This window comes from Ambystoma mexicanum, chromosome 14, assembly GCF_040938575.1.
Source record: "Ambystoma mexicanum isolate Mex_15411 chromosome 14, UKY_AmexF1_1, whole genome shotgun sequence".
Lineage (NCBI taxonomy): Eukaryota > Metazoa > Chordata > Amphibia > Caudata > Ambystomatidae > Ambystoma > Ambystoma mexicanum.
Window position 1 is genome coordinate 201794436 of NC_090940.1, and position 17777 is coordinate 201812212.

General features: G+C 49.2%; 1 protein-coding gene across 1 annotated transcript in view; it reads left to right on the plus strand.

Annotated features, from left to right (window-relative positions):
* The window catches only part of MNAT1 (MNAT1 component of CDK activating kinase), a 1123271-nt gene that overhangs the window by 449300 nt on the left and 656194 nt on the right, over positions 1-17777 (plus strand). The window lies entirely within an intron of this gene.

A 17777-nucleotide genomic window follows, 5' to 3' on the forward strand; every position in this document is an offset into this window, starting at 1 on the left:
TTGGTGATGAATGGTTTCACCAAGTCCTTATTGCATCTATCCCATTTATTCTGTCTATCCATATACTAAAATGTGGTTATGCTGAGCCCCTGAAATCCTGTTGGCGAAACGCCAGTACTGATATAAATGTTTTGGGTCCAGATCACTACAGTATCAATTCTGTCTGGACATGAAACCAACCTTTCTTGTTGTTTTTGTATTATGCCACCTAAGAATTTAAGATGCCCACTGCAGCTTTTCTGAGTAATTCCTATGGCATTTACCAAATTGCGTGGATGTTAATGTGCATTTCCTTAAAAGTGTCATATATATATATATTTCTGAGGCTTGTGGAATCTGCTTAGATCACATGCTGTGCATAGGCCGACATCTAGTGGAAGCTGCGGTGTATTACAGTTTGTTTTTCGAAACTCGAAAATGGGCGTCGACACAGGGCGTGCCAGTAATACTATCCCTAGTGACATCCACTGTACCCAAGATCCCTCACGCGTCTAGGATCCTCAGATTGTTTTTTTCCGCCATACTGGTCGGAAGCATTTTGCGGAGTCCCCTGACCTTCGCCATACTTTTGCTAAAATATCGATTTAATTTACATCCTTTCCCCATCCCAACGTCGAACTTCGACACTCGACGCCAGCTTGGAGAAGAATTTGACCGTCGGCTGCTGCACGACGGATTTGGGCCTCGGAAGGCCTCTGGCCTCGGCCCGGGCCTTGGAAGAACTCTGGCCTCGGCCCTGCAAGTAGGGAGAGTGGGGGGTTGGAGATACTCTACACTCTTGGTATATAGGTACACCTTATACATTTCCTACACTTACCAGCCCGCTGCCTCAAGGTGCGTATGGAGGGTACCCCTTTTCAATTCTGCCCCAAGTGCAATCGCAAATACCCTTGGGTCGACAGGCACGCCACGTGCAATCTCTGCTTGCCGAGGGACCACTCCGAGGCGAACTGCAGAGCGTGTAGTAGGTTTAAACCTAAGACACTTAAGGACCGTACTTCGAAGCGTTGGGCCCACCACGCCAGGCAGGCGGCCATGACAGCGGACGGCGCCTTCAGCGATGGCAGCGACGCCGTGCTTTCGGACGGCGAGGGCATTATGGCGTTTAAAGACAGCCGAGCGCAAGTCCCCGACCTCGGAAGGTCGTCCGACAGGGCGGCTATGGGGAAGACCCCCGGCGACACAAGCGCTTCACACACCACTCACACAAAACACACGAAGTCCAACCGAGACTCGACGACGTCGAGTTCTCGGAAAGAGGCACATAGAGAACGGTCCGAATCGGTGTCCTCTGGGCGTTCTCGATCGATATCGCCGCATGACTCCAGGCAATCATCCACTCTTGCCAAGAGTGCCTCGCTCCCTAAACTAACGGAAGTTTCGATCGTCGGAGGACGAAGACGACTTCCACCCCCAGCCCGCTCTCCAGGAGTCGGAGCCCGCAGACCAGATCAGCGAGTCCCCCCGTTCGAAGGACAGGGACTCTACCCCCGATCCTCGAGGCCAGGCGTCGAAAAGCTCTGGAACCACAAAGGGACAGGGAAAACACTCTTCCACTCACGGGGAGGGGGGGAAAACAGCAGAAGAAGCAACCACTGCACTCTTCCACACCTGTAAAACACTGTACTCCTCTTAAACAGACAGACAAGCCCAAGTCTGCTGCTATTTCTAAAACCAGCAAGCCTACTCAGGATAAGTCTCCTAGACTTTCTGAGAGAGTCATTCCCAGTTCCAAAGAATGGTCGAGTGATGACATAGATAGGATCATGTCAAGGATGTCTTCTTTGGCAGACTTTTATGATAAAAATCCAGACCATTTCCTTTCATATAATCCACAAGGAGCTACACCCTCAGGCTCTAATGATCCTATCCCCCCAAGTAAGAAGCCCCGGTTTGAGACACCTATGAGGTCTTCGGACACCTTTGATGTACAACCATACTCACGGCCATACTCACAGTATCAAGGAGAGACTTCTTTTGGTGAGGACCAAGAATTTGGCATGGTAGAAGAGCAAACCGGGACGGGCTACTATGGGGATGATGAGGACCAAGAAGAGGAAGACCCTGAAACCTACAGAGTAGATTCCCCGGTATAGAAGGAAGCCCTGGTTACCGACTCCCCTGCCGATAACCAACCCCTCCTGAACGAGGTTCTCGCACGAGCAGCAGAACACTTCCATATTGACACCCACGCTGTCCAGGAGGAAAGGGACTTCGCCGAGGAGTTAGTGGGAGAAAGGAGGCCTGTTGCCCAGACCATCCCTATCCTTAAGTCTATTCAGCGAAGAATAGACCCGTCCGTGGTGAACCCGAACCTCACCAGAGCAGTCAATCCCAGAGTTGAAAAACCTTTCAGGGCAGCCGAGTCTGACCCTCTCTATATAAGAGGACATCTGAAGCCAGACTCCCTGGTGGTCACTAACACTCGTAATAGGGCTGGAACACCCTTGTCATCGTCCGAAGCTCCTCCAGACAAGGAGAGCAAAAAACTATATGGTTTCGGCAGGAAAGTAGCCTCAACGTCCGCCTATCAGGCAAGGATTGCAAACTCCACCACCTTGTTGGCCAGCTACAACTGCCATCAGTGGGAAGAAGTCGCGGCACTCATAGCCTCTGCACCAGAACCCTTAAAGGGCCAGTTAGCACGAATTTCAGGAGAGGGTAGAGCCGTGTCTGGTTGCATTTTAAAAGCAACTTTTGACGCCGCGGACAACGCAGGCAGATTAATAGCAGAAGGTACTGTTATCAAGAGACATGCGTGGTTACGGCAGTCTGGTTTTAAGCCAGAAACCCAGGCATCATTGTTGGACAAACCGGTGGAAGCCGATCTGTTGTTTGGTAAGGCGGTGGAGGACGCGCTGAAGAATGCCAAGGAAGAATATGAGACACTCAAGTCCCTTGACCAACTAACCAATAAACCCCCTAACCAGAGAGGGAATGGGAATTTTCATCGCCCACGCGGCCAAAATTCCCAGAGAGGATCAAACTATTCCCAGGAGCAGGGAACACAGTGGAACAACAACAGCCAACAGTCTACCCAGGGTTACGGCAGGGGTAATAGGAGAGGACGTGGTAAAGGCAGAGGCAGCCCCAGTAAAGGAGTCGGCACGCCTCCACCAAAGTAGTGACGCTCAGTTCAGGGTCCCTTCTCACGCAACCCCAGTAGGGGGGACGCATTTCCAACTTCACCCAGGCTTGGGAAGGGATCACATCAGACAGATGGGTGCTGTCAACAGTATCCGCAGGGTACTGTATAGAACTACTGCAGCGTCCCCGGAACCATCCTCCACGACAAAGAGTACACTCTTTAGAACATCAGAAGATTCTCCTCGAGGAGATCGCCAATCTGCTAGCAAAGGACGCGATAGAACTCGTCCCGGGACACCAGGTAAACAAGGGTATTTATTCAACTTACTTCCTTGTGCCAAAAAAAGATTTGACAATGCGCCCAGTATTGGACTTACGGCTTGCCAACAAGTATGTCAAGCCCCAAAAGTTTCGTATGACTACGCTACAAGAGGTGTAATCCCCCTCCTAAAAAAGGGGGATTACATGGCAACCTTGGATATGAAAGATGCCTATTTTCATATTTCCATGTTCCCAGCGCACAGAAGGTACTTGCGCTTCAAGGTGGACAGTCGGCACTACCAGTTCAAGGTACTGCCCTTCGGGATAGCTTCAGCACCAAGGGTATTCACCAAGGTACTGGTGGTGGCGGCTGCACACCTACGCAGGGAGGCAATCCCGGTGTACCCTTATCTGGATGACTGGCTCATAACGGGGGAAACCCCAGTAATTTGCAGGACAAACATTCAAAGGACTATCGACCTCCTCCACAAATTAGGCTTCTCAATCAACGAGAAAAAGTCAAGCCTGGTGCCAAGCACCTCCAAACAGTTCCTAGGAGCAATCCTAGATACTCAAGAGGGGTTGATGTTTCCTTCAGAGGAAAGAATTCGGAATATACTACTGCAAATTCCGCAATATCAGTCCGGTCACCAAATAACGGTACGCAAAGCAATGCGTTTGCTGGGCATGATGGCGTCATGTATTTACCTGGTCCCCCACGCGCGCCTGCGCATGCGTCCCATGCAGGAAAGGTTGGCGAAACAGTGGTCACAGGCAAGTGGTCAGTGGGACGATCTAGTGGTCGTTTCGCCAATACTGGTACAAAGCCTTCACTGGTGGACAAGAGAGAATCTTGCACAGGGGAAACCCTTTTACGATCCCGAAGTACAGGCAGTAGTCACTACCGATGCATGCCTGACGGGGTGGGGAGCTCACCATCTCCACCACACAGTGCAGGGTCTCTGGTCTCACTCAGTGGCCAAGAACCACATCATCCTGCTAGAGCTTCTGGCAGTATTCAGAGCGCTTCAAGCGTTCGAGGCCCACCTACTAAACCTGTCAGTGCAAATCCGGACGGACAGCACGACAGCCATGTTCTACCTGAACAAGCAAGGAGGGACTCGTTCGCCAAATCTGTCCAAGCTTGCCCAGAAAATCTGGATATGGGCACTCAGACGGAACATCTTCCTGTCATCACAACATGTTCCAGGGGAGCTCAATTCCCTAGCGGATGCTCTGAGCAGAGACTCCCTCCCAAAGGAACACGAATGGGGTCTACACAGAGAGGTCGTAGAAGATATCTTCTCCCAGTCGGGTTTCCCCACTATAGACCTATTCGCCACAAGCGAAAACAGACAATGCCCAGGATTTGCATCCAGGTTCCCCCAACCAGACTCCCAGGGGAACGCCCTGTGGATGAACTGGTCAGGGATGTTTGCGTATGCTTTTCCACCAACTCCTCTCATCAGGAATGTGGTCTACAAGATGAACAGAGAGTCGATGACGCTTGTCCTAGTTGCTCCCATGTGGGCAAGACAACCGTGGTTCCCACACCTACGCAGGATGGCGGTGTGCGAGCCCATCAAACTTCCGGCCTGGTACAACCTACTGTCCCAGCACCAAGGTCAAACAGTGTATCAGCAACCCAACTCAATGAACCTGGCAGCATGGCTCCTGAGGTCATAGAGTTTGGACATCTCAATTTACCACAGAGGTGTATGGACATCCTAAAGGAATCTAGGAAACCAAACACAAGGCACTGCTACTTTGTCAAGTGGAAGAGATTTGTTATCTGGTGCCAGAGTAAACAAATCAACCCAGTTGATTGCACTACTTCCACTATTGTTACATACATGCTCCACCTGCTGGATGCAGGACTGGTTTTTAACTCACTGAAAGTACACCTGGCAGCCCTGTCGGCATACACCACTTCCCATAACAAGGTCTCGTGGTGGAAAGTACCAGTAGTTAAAGCCTTCATGGAAGGAGTAAAGAGACTTCACCCTCCTATTTCAAACCCACCACCAGGGTGGGACCTTAATGTGGTGCTATCTAAGCTCATGGGCCCCCCTTTCAAGCCCATGCATAAAAGCAGTCTCAAACACCTGACTTATAAAACGGCCTTCTTAGTAGCTATTACTTCTATAAGAAGGGTCAGTGAAATTCAGGCTCTGTCAGTGCAGGATCCCTTCTTTACTGTCCATAAAGACAAACTGGTTTTACGCACACACCCTAGGTTCTCACCTAAGTTTATATCTAAATTCCACGTAAACCAGTCCATCGAGCTTCCGGCTTTCTTCCAGGACCCTCAAAGCTCGGCTGAGGTGAAACTACACACCCTAGATGTGCGTAGTGCGGTCCTCTACTATGTAAATAAAACCAGACCGCTAAGGAAAACAGATCAGCTGTTTGTCTCCGTAGCTACAGGCAGAGAGGGAGATCGCGTCTCTAAAGGTGCCATCTCGAAGTGGATTATTAACTGTATCCAGCTGTGTTACTCACTCTCTGAAAAGACTCTGCCTTTCACGCCAAGAGCCCACTCTACAAGAGGCAGTAGGGCCACTCTGGCTTTCATTGCAAATGTACCCCTTGACACCATTTGCAAAGCAGCTACTTGGAGCTCTATTCACACTTTTACTCAGCATTACTGCATTGACACCCATTCCAAGGCAGATACACAAGTGGGACAAGCGGTTCTAAGACACTTATTTGCTCATGACCCTTCTCGCATCCCACCTCCTTCTTCAGGTACTGCTCGCTAATCTATCCACAGCATGTGATCTAAGCAGATTCCACGAGCCTCAGAAGGGATACATTACTCACCATAATCGTATTTCTGATGCTTGTATCTGCTTAGATTCACATGCGACCCACCCTTCCTCCCCTCTGAGAGAAGGCGCATGTGTTACGCTCACCTGGTTCCCACGGGGGCGTCGACTGGAACTGGGCCACTGTTGTTTCCACCAGCGTGACGTGTAGCGCCGAGATGACTGACTGGACACGCCCGCTCAGCCTAGTTTGTCTGGCTCGCAAGAATATTCTTCTGCAAAGGAGAAGAGGAATTAACCACCCGTGGAATTTGAGTGTCAACCCACCTTCCCCACTCCCGTTGTCTTCCCACAGATCACTCTTGATGTCCCCTCCTTAGTCTCACCTGATGGTTTGAAAGGATGAGCTCTCCATCCTGCGTCGACCGCAGGGGCGCGTTGATGACCAGTTACTTCACTGGCGTAGAGGAATTGCTGAGTTCCAGTATTGACTCTAAAGTCCAATTGTTCATAAGAGTTTAAATGTCTGATCTTCACTCTGTCCGATTCCTTGCAGGTTGCCGATTAATCCACTCGAAGATTTCCAAATGGCACTTGGTAAGATTTAGGTAAGTCTATTGTGGTTTTCCCCTTAGGGGCCGGGGTACGGCGATGAAGCAGAGTTGACTGTGCCGACCCGAGATGAGGTGACACCCCCGTGGTAAATCAGGTAAGTTTTGTGGTGGGGGTAACTGGTATTGTCTTTGCTTTCTCCCCTTAGGGGCCGGGGTACGGCGATGAAGCAGAGTTGACTGCGCCGACCCGAGATGAGGTGAGTACCTCCCGTGGTAAATCAGGTAAGTCCTTGGAGGTAGCTTGTAAAGCCTTAGAGAGTCCCCTTGCTCACCTTGCTGTCTTTGTCTCCTTAGATGTGGGAGGGCGGCCGCGAGATGGAGAGAGCGTGATGGAATGCTGAAGTACCGCCAAGCAGGTGAGTTCAGTGCGGCGCCGTAGGAATGCGAAGCGATGCTTCAAAGACTTCTGTCTTTCAGTTCCGTGGCAAAATGGATCAGGATTCAGGTAAGGATTAAAGTTAAAACTCCTGTTCTAACCTTTATCCTTCTTTCTTCTTGTTTCAGGAGTCCCAGGACTGAAGCGGGCGTGGCTGAAGACTGGAGCTGCTGAAAACACGGTGAGCGTTAAGCTGCAGCAAGCATTATAACGCGAAGCACGTTTGGCTGACCGGGCGTGGTTTAAATAGCCTTGGAAGAAGATCCAGGTAAGTATTCTTCCACAGCCCCACCCAAGTAACAAAATAGTCGCTTCGGTAAAATAGTCCCTCCTAAGCCTCATTTGGCTTGAGTCTTCATGCAGCATGGTCTGCCTCAGGTGAGTATGCAGCATGGTCTGCTTTAGGTAAGTTATCAATAATGAGCCTGGCGCCCATGGCGCCAGGACTGACTTTATCTTTATGAGCCTGGCGCCATCGGCGCCAGGACTGCACCCAAACAGCCCCTAACTGGGGCTTTTGGGCATGCTCCAAGTGGCATGATGCCTGCTTCCGGGGCTGCTGGGCCTCGTCTGGTCTTCCGGGGGCAGGCATCATGACAGCACTCCCCCTCAAGGCCCCTCCTAAAGTCGTTCTCCCCCTTGGCCGTGGTTTTTCTGGAAATTCCCGATGGAACCTCTTCACTAAACGAGGTGCATGCACGTGGTCACTAGGTTCCCAAGACCTTTCCTGCGGACCATAACCTTTCCAGTCAATTAGGTAAAAGAGTTTTTATCTCACTCTTTTTGAGTCCAAAATATTCTTGACTTCGAACTCGGGCTCCCCGTCTATGAGGATAGGTTGAGGTGGAGTGGGTAGCCTAGTTCCTGGTTGCACTGGCTTCAAAAGAGACGCGTGGAAGACGGGATGGATTCGCATATGAGCAGGCAGGTCCAACTTGACGGCCACTGGGTTAATAATTGCCTTGACAGAAAAAGATCCCAAATACCTGGGGTTAAAGGTCCAAGTCCCCTTGAGTGGTACGTGCTTAGTGGCTAACCATACTTGGTCCCCTATTTGGTATTGAGGAGCTTCACTTCTGTGCTGATCCGCATCCTTTTTGTATTTTTCCTTAGCCTTTTGCAAATGGATGGTTGCTTCTTTAAAGGCTTGTCTAATAACAGCGTGGAGATGGTCCACTGCGGGCATCTCTAAATGCTGGGGTGAGTCCAAATCCGAGGTTCGAGGATGGTGCCCATAAATGGTAAAAAAAGGACTTTGTCCAGTTCCTGAGTGTACAGAATTATTGTACGCATACTCTGCGATCCACAGAATGTCTTTCCAATTCCCCTCAGACTGATGTAGCATACAAAGGAGGTACTGTTCAAGAGTCTGGTTGGTCCTCTCCATTTGACCGTCGGTCTGAGGGTGGTGACTGGTCGAAAGCCTAACATCAATTTGTGCCAGTTGGCAGCATTTCCTCCAAAAATGTGAAATGAATTGACTGCCCCGATCTGAAATTAACACTGAAGGAAAGCCATGCAGGCGGACAACATTTTCAAGGAATTCCTTGGCCAGGATTGAAGGTGAAGGTATCCCTTTTAAAGGAATGAAGTGGGCCATTTTAGAAAAAAGATCTACAATAACTAGAATGGTATTGTAACCTTGGTACGGGGGTAAATCCGTGATGAAGTCTAATGACAAGGTATGCCAAGGGGTAGGTGGTATGTCTAATGGTTGCAATAATCCAGCAGGTTTTTTCTTTTGCCCTTTATTTTGTGCGCAAATGCCACAAGACATGACAAATGACTTGACATCCTTTCGCCAGGTGGGCCACCAAAATTGCTTCCTAATTTTAGCTTCGGTTTTTGCAATACCCGGATGCCCTTCTATTAAGGTGTCATGGTAATGGGAAATGACAAGTTCCTGTAGTTCCTTTTGCAGTAAAAATAGCCGGCCTTGGTAATAAGGTAAATCATCGATGACAGAGTACTCTGGACCTTTCTTTGCCCAGTCCTGTAGGGCAACGGAATCAAAGAGGTGGTGGATCTTGTTTTGAATGTCCTCCAGTGTCTGTATGGATGTCAGGCCAAGGATTCTCTGTTCCGGAATTATGGGTACAGGTTCTAAAGTTATTTCTGCTTCTCCCATTCCAATCCGGGACAAGGCGTCTGCTTTACCATTCTTACAACCTGGTCGATAGGTTATTACAAAATCAAACTCGGCGAAGAACAAAGCCCAACGGAGTTGGCGCGAAGATTGGGCTTTGGCTGTCTTTAGGCATTGTAAGTTGCGGTGATCGGTGATGACCGTGATGGTATGTCTGGCACCCAGTAGATAGTGCCGCCAAGCCTTGAAGGTGGACTTGATGGCCAGCAGCTCCTTGACGGTTATGGCATAGTTTAATTCGGGGGCTGAAATTTTTTTTGACCAAAACGCCACTGGGTGAAGCTGGTTAGTTTCGGGATCCTTTTGGGAAAGGACTGCTCCCATGGCTGAACTGGATGCATCTGTTTCCACTATGTAGGGAAGCTCGGGCGCGGGTGTCTTAATATGGGTGCAGATGTGAATTTAGCTTTTAACTCTTGGAAGGCGTTCTCGGCTTCCTCTGTCCACACAAAGCGTTTGTTTTTTCGCAATAGCGTTGTAATGCGATGTAAAATGTGCGAGAAGTCCGGGATAAACCTGCGGTAGAAATTGGCAAAGCCAAGCATGCTTTGAACTCCTTTGATTGAACTTGGCGAAGGCCAATTAAGAATGGCATCCACTTTTCGTGTATCCATCCGGATTCCTCTCGGGGTCAGAATAAATCCAAGGAATTCCACTTCCGTAGTGTGGAAGATGCACTTTTCCAGTTTAGCATATAATTTATGCTGGCGTAACTTCTCTAGGACTGCTCGGACGTGTTTTACATGCTCAGATTCTGATAAAGAGTATACTAAGATGTCGTCGATGTAAACGACCACACAAACGTCGATAACCTCTCGGAGGACATCGTTCATGAAGAACTGGAAGGCTGCTGGTGCATTGCATAGTCCGAAGGGCATCACCTGGTACTCAAATAGTCCGTACTTGGTGCGAAAAGCAGTCTTCCATTCGTCACCCTCTTTGACACGTACCAGATGATATGCCCCCCGAAGGTCTAGTTTTGTGTATATACAAGCGTCCTTCACCTGGTCTAGTAGTTCTGGGATCAAAGGCAGTGGGTATCGATTCTTGATGGTTATCTGATTCAGTGCGCGGTAGTCTATACATGTTCTAAGGTCGCATTCCTTTTTCGGTACGAAGAACAAAGCTGAAGATGCAGGGGACTTGGACGGGCGAATGAAGCCATTAGCAAGGTACTGGTTTAGGTACTGGCGCAAATGGAGATTTTCGGGTTCCATAAGGGCATAGATTCTGCTGCAAGGTGGTTGTGCTCCAGGTACAAGATCTATTTGACAATCATACGATCTGTGAGGTGGTAAGGTGTTTGCCTGTTCCTTTTGGAAGACATCCTGAAAGTCTTGGTAATCAACAGGTAATTGTATGGCTACTGGAATTACTGGGGCCAGGACTGAGTTTTGAGTTTTCCTTGGGTAGCAGGTGTGAGCACATTCTGGGAAGGTTAGTCTCTTCTCTCGCCAATCAATACAGGGATTATGTTTTTCTAACCAAGGTATCCCAGTATCAGCTGAAACTGTGGGGCCTTGATTAAGTCAAACATCATAGCCTCTCGATGCCCATCTTGACTCAGCAATGTCATCTCTGCAGTGGAATGAGTTACGGGTCCAGAGGCAATTTCCGTTCCATCTACAGTGGTGACAACATCGGCCGTGGTCTTGCGGGTGAGAGATAGATTCATCCTGGTAGCCAATTCCCAGTCCAAGTAATTTCCTATGGCTCCACTGTCTACGTACGCCTTTACCGTGTGCATGCGTGATGGCTGCTCTGGATCTACAAGGACCATGGGTATGGTGAAATGCGAGGTCAGAGTGTCCTTCTTTAAGCTCGGCAAACGGACCTCTACGCTTGCCGGGCGTGGTCGTTTCCCGAGTCAGATTTCACATGGTTTTCGTCTGCTGCTCCTATAACTTTCTTGGGTGGTTTTACAGGGCAGTTCCGAAGAAAATGACCAGTAGTTCCGCAATATAAACATAATTGCAGTTGCCATCTTCTATCTCTCTCCTTTTGGGTTAAGCGTCCTTTAACCCCCCCGATTTGCATAGGTTCTGAGACATCTACTCCCTTGGAGCTTACGTGGGTTTTAACCAACACCCTGTTCTCAAACTTGGTTCGGTCAGCCTTCCTGGTTTGAAGTCTGTGATCGAGCTGGACCACTAGATCTATATATTCAGCACAGTCTTGAGGCGGGTTCTCGATTTGGGCCAAAACATCTTTGAGTTCTCCCCGAAGTCCTCGATGGAATAATGTGATTCGCTTGGCTTCAGGCCATTCGGTTTCCACTACTAATCTATTGAAAGTTGCAATGTAAGATTCGCGCCTTGAAACACTTGTGTATAGGCGCGTTACAAATGCCATATCATAAGATAAAAGATCCTGGTTACCTTGACGTAGGGATAAAAGTTTGTTGTCCAAAGCCTGTCCTCGGGAGTGTCGGGTGAATAGTCTTTCCATGCTTGTTCGAAAACCCTGGAAATCTCGAAGAATCGGGTCATCCTGGTTAACTAGTGGAATGGACCAATCTGCTGCACTGCCGCTGAGATATGACAGTACAAAGGCTACCTTGGCCTGATCGTTTGGGAAAGCTCCAGGTCTACATAAAAAGTGCAAGCGGCATTGATTCATGAATGTTGCAAACCCTTTTGGGTCTCCGGCAAAGCATTCAGGCGGAGCCAAAGGAACGGCTCCAGGTAAATTTATCTGCACCGGGTTACTCGATGGTACAGGAGCTGGACTTGCCCCAAGTCCTGGTAGAGGTGTTTGTCCAGCCTGGCTCTGTAATAGTTGTCTGGCCAACTCATCAGTTCGTTCTTTTGACCCTATCATTTCCCTCCTGAGGGCATTGGTTTCTTGGCGGGCGGAATGCACTTCGGCCCTTAATTCCCCTAATAATTGGGCCAACTGATCAGTTTCCGAGGTCTCCATGACGCCCAGGTGGGTATTTGTGGGTAGGCTTCACGTTCTGTTACGCTCACCTGGTTCCCACGGGGGCGTCGCCCGGAACTGGGCCACTGTTGTTTCCACCAGCGTGACGTGTAGCGCCGAGATGACTGACTGGACACGCCCGCTCAGCCTAGTTTGTCTGGCTCGCAAGAATATTCTTCTGCAAAGGAGAAGAGGAATTAACCACCCGTGGAATTTGAGTGTCAACCCACCTTCCCCACTCCCGTTGTCTTCCCACGGATCACTCTTGATGTCCCCTCCTTAGTCTCACCTGATGGTTTGGAAGGATGAGCTCTCCATCCTGCGTCGACCGCAGGGGCGCGTTGATGACCAGTTACTTCACTGGCGTAGAGGAATTGGTGAGTTCCAGTATTGACTCTAAAGTCCAATTGTTCATAAGAGTTCAAATGTCTGATCTTCACTCTGTCCGATTCCTTGCAGGTTGCCGATTAATCCACTCAAAGATTTCCAAATGGCACTTGGTAAGATTCAGGTAAGTCTATTGTGGTTTTCCCCTTAGGGGCCGGGGTACGGCGATGAAGCAGAGTTGACTGTGCCGACCCGAGATGAGGTGACACCCCCGTGGTAAATCAGGTAAGTTTTGTGGGGGGGGGGTAACTGGTATTGTCTTTGCTTTCTCCCCTTAGGGGCCGGGGTACGGCGATGAAGCAGAGTTGACTGCGCCGACCCGAGATGAGGTGAGTACCTCCCGTGGTAAATCAGGTAAGTCCTTGGAGGTAGCTTGTATAGCCTTAGAGAGTCCCCTTGCTCACCTTGCTGTCTTTGTCTCCTTAGGTGTCGAAGGGCGGCCGCGAGATGGAGAGAGCGTGATGGAATGCTGAAGTACCGCCAAGCAGGTGAGTTCAGCGCGGCGCCGTAGGAATGCAAAGCGATGCTTCAAAGACTTCTGTCTTTCAGTTCCGTGGCGAAATGGATCAGGATTCAGGTAAGGATTAAAGTTAAAACTCCTGTTCTAAACTTTATCCTTCTTTCTTCTTGTTTCAGGAGTCCCAGGACTGAAGCGGGCGTGGCTGAAGACTGGAACTGCTGAAAACACGGTGAGCGTTACGCTGCAGCAAGCAGAATAACGCGAAGCACGTGTTGCTCTCCGGGCGTGGTTTAAATAGCCTTGGAAGAAGATCCAGGTAAGTATTCTTCCACAGCCCCACCCAAGTAGCAAAATAGTCCCTTCAGTAAAATAGTCCCTCCTAAGCCTCATTTGACTTGAGTCTTTATGCAGCAAGGTCTGCCTCAGGTGAGTATGCAGCATGGTCTGCTTCAGGTAAGTTATCAATAATGAGCCTGGCGCCATAGGTGCCAGGACTGCAGCCAAACAGCCCCTAACTGGGGCTTTTGGGCATGCTCCAAGTGGCATGATGCCTGCTTCCGGGGCTGCGGGGCCTGGTCTGGTCTTCCAGGGGCAGGCATCATGACAGCATGGTTGCTTGTAGTCTTACCTTTCTATCTATCTGCTTGGATTATCTGCACTCGCGCTACTCCTCATGCTACCTCATGTCAGAAAAAATACAATCTGAGGATCCTAGACGCGTGAGGGATCTTGGGTACAGTGGACGTCGCACTAGGGATAGTATTACTGGCACGCCCTGTGTCGACGCCCATTTTTGAGTTTCGAAAAACAAACTGTAATACTCCGCAGCTTCCACTAGATGTCGGCCTTTGCACAGCATGTGAATCTAAGCAGATACAAGCATCAGAAATACGATTACGGTGAGTAATGTATTATATATATATATATATATATATATATATATATCTCACGGCCCGTGGTAGTGGCTGTGTAGTTATGGTTAAGTTGCTAAACCCATAGGCAGACCACTTTTTCGGCAGCTTATTACTTTGCTCCCCCTGGAGGGAATCCTTACCAAACTTTTCACAAAAAGTATATGGCCCGCTCTTAATGATTTCGGCAAGTTTGGTGAGGTTTCGTGCAGGGGGGGGGGAAGTTATAGGGGGTCCCAACATTTTTTTTTTTTCCATAGACTGAATGGGCGAAAACTTTGCGCATGGCTACAGGCCGGACAGACTTGCACCAAATTGCGGCAGGAGCAGGGGCTTGGGTCAGAAAGCGTGCTTTTGTGCGTTTGGTGGAATTCCGACCAGTACCTTTGTTGCAAAGAACTGAAATGTACGTATCAAAAAATGAGCTATGCGGACCCATTTCCCTGTTCGCTCCGCGGACAGAAGTCTCATTGGCTTGCAGTATGCTGTGCTGTCGGCAAACTTTGGACGTGGCTGGTGGTTGGCTGGAGGGAATCGTGCTGTGCGTCAAAGTTTTTGGGAAACGCTGCCATGGTGTATCAGAGGACAGTGCAGCACCGAAAGGGACTGACAAACCTAATGTATGGCATGTGGTGGTGGGAAAAAGGGATGAAGACGGTGGTGTGCATGCAGTATCCGTACTACTGCGCCAATTCGCTGGTCCCTGCACAGGTGACTACCATGTGTTGTGAATGCAGGCAGCCTTCGTTACGGCATGATAGCTCGTGCCGCGACCTCTTACCGTGCTGACTGGTGTTACCTGATTAGCAGACAGGGAGTGCATTGCAAAACATATATTACGCCATGTGGTGGTGGGAAGAAGTGATGGAAAGGATGGGGGAGTGAGAAGTGAATCTTCTGCGATATGTCAATAGGTGGGCGAAGACGTTGATAAGCCTGCAGTGTCCATACGTACAGCGCTAAATCGCGGGTCTCTGCACAGCCAACTACCATGTGTGCTGCATGCATGCATGCAGGCCAGCAGGCTTCGTTACGGCACGATAGGTGGTGTGGAGACCTCTTTCCGTGGTGACAGCAGTGCATTGCACATGACCAGAACACTGTAAGATAGCGTGTACTCCGGTGTGTTGCATGGAGTGGTGACCACTGTACTGCAGTATGATGTATTGCTTTTGTGTACTGAAAAGAGTGCTGGGAGACGTACTATGTGAATGAAAGTGGGTATGGGTGCCGGAGGCTGTTTTATGTTTCCATGCATAGCTGTATTACGGTGTGGAGGTTGGGTAGTAGTGGCAGTGGCTGTGGTACGTGTGTGCAGTGTGGTACGTGAGCACATGATGCCATGCACGGCTGCATTATGTTGCGGTGGGTGTGGGCAAGGCCTAGACTACTGGATGCATGGCCAAAGGCCATAGGGCATTGGCCATGCACCCAATAGTCTAGGCCTTGCCCACACCCACCGCAGCAATGTAGTTTAGACTGCATCTGTCAGACTTCTCACCTTTACAGAATGGTTGTGGAGCACATTGTAGACTTGATAGAGCAGCATAAATCAGCTGACCTGCATATACTGTTGGTTGGTTCGGTTGGCAATATCACCATCATATATGAATGAAAGTGGGTAGGGGTGCCCGAGGCTGTGTTAAGTTTGTAGATTCTGGTAGAAGGTGAATCTTTCTATGCATAGCTGTATAACGTTGCAGAGCTTGGGTAGGAGTGCCGGTGGCTGGGGTATGTGTGTGGATTGTGGTACTTGGTGATATGTTGCCATGCATGGCTGGATTATGTTGCAGTGGTTATGGCCAAGGCCTAGTCTATTGGGTGCATGGCCAAAGGCCACCCGAAAGCCAAGGCCTTCACCACACCCACCGCAGCAATGCAGTTTTGATTGCATCTCTGAGGGTGGTCACCTTCACAGAATGGTTGTGGAGCACATTCTACTTTTCATAGAGCACCAGAAGTGCGCTCACATGCATACATTGTTGGTTCCATGGGTGCGGTCATTGTTAGAACATCCTACGGTTTTCGGGGTATGGCTGCAGATTGTGCAGGGAAAAGTCTTGCAGTGTGCCCACTGTAGGCAGTGTTGGAACACTGTCAGTATAGAAGAGGGTAGGGCTGAAGTGAATCATCTATGTGCTTGAACATTCTGATTTGTGTAGCCTCCTGGGAGTAGGCCCAAAGTTGTGAAGATTGTGCGGTTTGGTTGCCAGTGCTGATCGTGGGTGATGCATTTGTAGAAGATCTACACAGGTATGCCGTGCAAAGATGCGTTGCTGCTAATTTTGGGTTGGAAGGAGTGGACACTTTGTGGGCCAGTCTCAATGCGTGCAGTTTTGGCGAGATGATTTGCCTTTGCAGATATGTGGCATCTATCATTACTGGTGAAGTTGTTGTGGTGCATTATGGAGGTCTACATTTGGGTTATATGTCGTGTGGACTTTTGCCCCGTCACCTGAAGAAGTTGATGAATGCAGTGATGCAGATTTTTCCCACTGCCAAGGTTGTTTTCTCACCCATTCCCCCAAGAGGAGTATGGGACCATGATGGTGTAATTTGTCCCCAGGCACAGCTTGGAAGGTGTCTGATGAACATAGGCATGCTTGCATTTATGTGCACTGATGGGATGTTCTCCACCCATTATGAGACCATGAATTTCCAAAATATACACTGCTTCCATGCAAATGGCATTTCTTTGAATGCCATTGGCAATACCATTTTCTTGTACACTGTGCACGAAGCGTTGCCCATAATTCGGTAAAAATTGGAGGGGAAGCAAACAAAGTCATACAAAGAGAAAAAACAAAAAAGGTGGTTTACAAGAACATAAAAAAGTTACAAAAAATAAAATAGAAATCGCCTACCCTGTTTCCCACCCTGCCCATCCCCCCCCTTCCTAGCCCGAAAACTCTGCAGATTACACTGTAGTTTCAGGATTACATGTGCCACATCAGCCATTTTCAGGATGGAAGCCATGGAAATGGGATTGTGGAGCGAAAGACACTGCTCAATAAGGTTTATGGCTGTGGCGTGTATGCAAAAACTGTGGCAGAAGGTCTCTTTGTACAAAGAAGTGCAGAAGGCTATGGTGGAAGTGTGCAAGGTAATGGGCAGGCATCCTGGGTGTATACATTAATTGTATGTGCTTGTTTGAAGTTCGCAACATGTATGCAGTGCTGTTTTTGAGCGATAATGTTTGAAAAGTGTGAAGTAAGTGGGGTACTGCGGGAAAAAACATGTGCAGTGTACAAGGTAAGTGGCAGACATCCTACTGTCATGAATGCATTGTGTGTATGATATCATATGATGTGCAGTTGTATGCTATGGCATTCACAATGCACCTATACACACATGTTTAGCAAAGCGCAACGAGGCAATAGAGGGGGAACAGAGGGGAGCCAGAGAAAATGAACCTACTAGACCAGGTGTGACTTAGATCACCCAAGTGCATGGGTGAGGGAGGGGAAGGCGCAGTACGTGGGAAGAGGAACGAATGACAATAAGTAAAAATATGGGCCGATTGTGCCAAGTGCAAGGATAAGTGCACACATCAGGTGGTGGAGGATCGGTTAGGATACAGAAAACAGTCCCCAAGTGCAGGGTTTGCTAGAAAGGCAGTGGAGGGGTTCGCCTGTTGGGGGGAGGCGGCATGGGCCTGACATCAGAGTCACCAGGTAACCAGTGCATAATCAGTTTATGCCAAGCAGTCAGCCGGGGAGAGGAGGAGAAAAAGCAGACGCAAAGAGAAAGGCTTTGAGGTGCTTCCGGAACCAGCGACGGTTCTCCTAAAGTTTCAGGGAGGCAGGGGGGCTGTTGCAGAGGGATGCTTCAGCCGGAAAAAAAAATCT